Source organism: Dermacentor variabilis, chromosome 11 (genome assembly GCF_050947875.1).
Source record: "Dermacentor variabilis isolate Ectoservices chromosome 11, ASM5094787v1, whole genome shotgun sequence".
Lineage (NCBI taxonomy): Eukaryota > Metazoa > Arthropoda > Arachnida > Ixodida > Ixodidae > Dermacentor > Dermacentor variabilis.
The window spans coordinates 44,476,990-44,481,638 of record NC_134578.1 but is presented as its reverse complement, the minus strand read 5'-3'; positions in this window follow the sequence as shown (position 1 = coordinate 44,481,638).

Here is a 4,649-nt window from a genome sequence, read left to right as displayed (position 1 = left end):
CAACCTGTGGTAGATGTGGTGGAAGGCTGACCGTCTTCCACGTCCTCCTGGAGCGTCGAGAAGCAGAAGGTGCGAGAAAGAAGCATTTTCCTGTAGCATACCGCCAGAACATCTTTCTCCATGCTATAATGTTCCATGTAGCGGAACCATTCTTTGACACCAAAGCAGTTCTAGCATCCTTGAATGATGTCGACTTGCATGTTTTAGCCCCATAAATTCATAGCATATCCTCTTTCCAGAGGATGCCGCCGAGATAGTAGCTATGTGTAGCACATAACTACTATCTATCAGGCCCTTGTGCATCAAGGGCTCTGTTAAGGCAGTAGTGCTTCTTGCAAGTGTTTACCTGTAGTACGTTTTGCTTTATCATCATTATTTCACAATGTACCTTTCATGTCCATAGTACAGCTCATTAGGCATTGGCATAATGTTATTAAATAAAGGTTTTACGCACTTTTCAACGACGTTTTGTAGGTCCCTTTACAGCCACGCAACATATACCTATCGTAATTCATACCTCCACTGTGAACTCATTAACACCGACCTGGCGCTCTTTGGCCATATCTGGCCTTTGCGGAACAAAACACCATATTCATCATCATATTCTTCTGGTTCTACAACTAGAAATACTGAATGCGAGTATTCGGTCTGTCCTTCGGTACACTTCATTTTCCTTTTATAAGATACAAATTAGGGTCGCCTACTTATGTGATATGCTGAAGTGACTACGAAATTATATACCGCCATAGCAATAGCATCGAAAACACAGACAGCTAATAATGAGAGTTACTCAGGAGTACGGCATGTAAACAGAAAATAAAGTGAGAAAATAGAAACATTGTACCTTTTTGGCTATAATAAGCTAACACAAAAGAACAGAATGAAATGAAAGCCGGTACGAATAAAGTGTAATGATAATTTGTAAAGTCACTTTTACACGCAGTGCAGTTTCGCAAACCGCGACAGAACCACATACCATGCGACCGACACATAGCGTTGTAGAGTCTACAATATCGTAAAGTGCCGGTTTGTCTCAGAATGCACGGTATTTCGAAAAACGCAGCAATGTCATGAAAAGAAAGTATGTGCCAGTGCCAAAGAGGCTGGATTTCGACATGGGGCAATTGTTGCGCTGGTATAATGTTTAGTATTTCTTAGTTGTGCATGTTTTCATCTAGTGGGACTAGAGTGCTTCTCATTCTGACTTTGTGTCCCTACCACAAACTATGACCCCAATTACAATATCCTCTATAATGTCGTTTTAGTCTATGATGTATGCCTTTTATATTGTGCTATTGTATGGAATATTATAAAACGGATAATATAACACACTTTCATATTCTCCCTTAGGGCTACTGATGGCATATTAAAAAATAAACAGAACTCCATGTTTCGCTTGCTTTACAAAGACTATCTCACAAAGAAGGTGTGTGATTGCTATAATGCTCCCACAAAAGTAAAGTAGGCCATTGGTCATTTAAAACTGAAGGACGGACGCGTATATATATATAGTACTATTTCAAGACATGACCAGGGCTATTAGTAGAAGGGTGGAATCAAAGCGTGAGAGACTGCGCTAAAGAATAAGGTTTAAAATTTGGATTAACAAAATAACGTCGTGCGTGTCAAGTCATGCGAATTGCTATTCTCCAATGGTATCGTACCCTCGTTCACCCAAACCTTTTTTCGCCGCATCGGCTTTTGAAAGCCGGTTGGCAACACTGACGCAGCTGACGCAACCTTGAGCTGAAAGGACAGCTGCGTCCACTTGTCTGCTAGATGCAGCAGTGACTTGGGAGTCACTGAAATATCAGATAATTTTCTTTCTCAACAGCATGATGGTGCCTAACGGTATCACGTGATATTGCTGGCCTCTCGAACGTTCTCACCTGAGCAAGCCAAAGCGTTTTTCCTGCTCATCTTCTCAGCTTCGTCTGCCTTTTCTGAGATGACCTCCTCTAATTCTCTCTTAGCCACCCCACGTGTGATACTGGCCACCACACGCAAAGACGCTCGAGCGCTTGTTCCTTGTTCGTGTGTCGTTTGCTGCCGCGAATGCACTTATTCAATTCCTGGCGTTGGCAGGACTTGGGAAGCTCCACGCCATCACAACTCCTCATGATGGTCATGAGATAAAGTTTTACTAAACCCTCGCAGGCGAAATGCGAGGAATAAAACGAAATGTATTTTGCAACCGATAACGTTATAGAAGCACACTGGCGTGGGATCCTAGCAAAAAATTAAAAAAATGAGCGTTGATCATCACTTCTTCTCTCAAATAAATAGCCTATTACAGCGAAAGGAGGCAAAGTTGTGATCTTCGAGAAAACGTTAGCAACACTAACTTATTCAGTTGTTTATTTAGTGCCTTTATATCAGGCTCAATGTTCTTAAGGTACTGCTGTTCATTGCAAGAAATGCTGCGCTATCCTGTTATCAGAAGTAGAAGAGAATACATTCCGATACAGAGACCAACTAGCTCGTAGAATCATACTATATCAAGAAAACGAGAGAACCGCGCGTCACTCAAGTCATAATATATAATCGCTATAAGAAGTTCACTTACCATGATAATAAGCAGTTGCCGGTATTTTGTTTCCATTATGATGTACATTCTGTCACGGGTGGTTCTGATGATACACGGTGGTGCCTGTACTCTCTGCTGAGAGCGCGTATGAAATAAAAAAAAAGTTCAATGTTTTTACCTGAAAAAACGATCATTTTACTATGCCGCACGACGTGGTGAGTCCGAAATAAGTTTTACCTCCTGGAGTTCTTAAACTGCGCCTATATTTGAGTGTATAAGCTCTTATTGCATTTAGCCTGAATGGGCAACTCTGCGCCACAAATGGGTGGAAACTAATGGCGAAAAAGAAGAGAACGTATCCCGATATGATTTTTTTGCAACATGCGAAGCTCTTACTGCAGAATTCCCCCGAAATATTTTTTCACTTTCTATCGAGTGTATCGCACAGGACACGAGAGAAAGTAGTGGAAGATGTCCACCATGATATTCCTTGGCCACTAATTCATAGCGATGCCTTCGGATCACTTCTATGCCAGTGTTATCATCCACCGCTCACTGCCGGCTGGTCCTGTTGATAACCTGGACGGAGCGTCACTGGGATCGCTGACGAAGGGGGGAATGCCCGAAAATGCATTAGCGTATGATAAGGTATAGCTGCAAACAATCACCGTTATCGCAATGCTGTGCATATGCCAATACATTGCGTGCCTGGAGACAGTTTACTTGGATATTCTGTGACTTTATCTCAACTAACAATAGCTGTACGTGAAGCTCATGCCAATCGGAGTGATTCGTATGACCTCGGCATTTCTCCAAAAAAGTACGCGTGATCCCTCTTTAATGGCAACCGGTAGAACAAGAGAATAAAACGTGTTTTTACAGAAGGTGTTTACATGCTTGTAATTGGACAATTAAGTTGCAAGTAACCATCGGCGGCACACTGCCACTGTACAAGGGATCCTCGACAATCGCCCCACAAAGGAAGCTGTCGAACGACTCGTCACCGAGAAACATCCCGCGGAAGCACTGCATTCCACGCGCGTGAGCAATGCGCATATCCGTTGTAAACTACAGGCGTTTGGAAACCATACAAGTGAGATCGAACGGGTTGTTAGTAAGTCGCTTCGTGAAATCACGATCCGCTGCAGCGAAACGTGCACGATTTGCGGGTTGGTGACCGTGTTGCTTGGCGCGCGGCGTCCTGTTAGCGAGCGGTGTCCTGCTGCCGGGTGGCATCGGCGAAGTTGCGAGAATTTCGGTCCGGCTCCGTAGTGTTTCGCGCAGCCAGTTCAATTGCGACGCACTCAGCTTCAGGAATGCGATTAGCAGAGTTCGCAGCGTGCGCTGCGAACGCGTTCTGTTTGACCGTGGCGCGTCTCTCGCCGGACCATAGCGAGGTTCGCCCATCGACGTCATTGCCTTTCCGCGCCGCTTAGCCAAGCAGTTTTCTCAGTTGGTGCCACCGCAAGCGAAGCTGTAGGCGGCATGTAAGCATTGCTGACGCATGCTGGAGCTTCACGCCGTAGGCGATGAGGCGTCGCAGGCCTCATAGTCTAAACCGACGCGAAAGGCAAACCATGTGCGGCAATTGCGTCTTCGCCTAAGCAGAATCCCGCTATGGAGCCTCCGCCGACCCAGCGCTGCGCTGAGCAGGGGCTTTAGCGCTGAGACTAGCGAAGCGCTCACTGTCGCCGCATGTCATTGTCTTGATATGCAATACTTCGCTTCACCTCTCCTAGATGGCGACCCCGGCCTTGTCACGAATTCATGTTTAATGCGGTCGCCGCGGACGTCACATCCGTTACAGGAAGTTGATCGTGGACCCCGGCATAAAACGTTTTCTTGTAAAAAAAAAAAAGAAGAAGCAACCTGCCGAATCAACTGTCTTCTAGAAAGGTAGTCATGAGTCAATGGGCCACTTTCTAGAAATTCAAAAATAAAACGAAAATATGAGTCGATCCTTGTCAGAAACCGCCATCTGGCGTTTGCCATTTTGCGGATTAAAGAAAGTGTCTGCGACCTTTTTGATCATACTGAGTGCTGCAAAATTGGTGAGCGCCGTGTTGTCTGACGCCGAGTGTTCAGCCAGTGTTTTTCTTGTTTCAGTTTGACGAACGGAAAA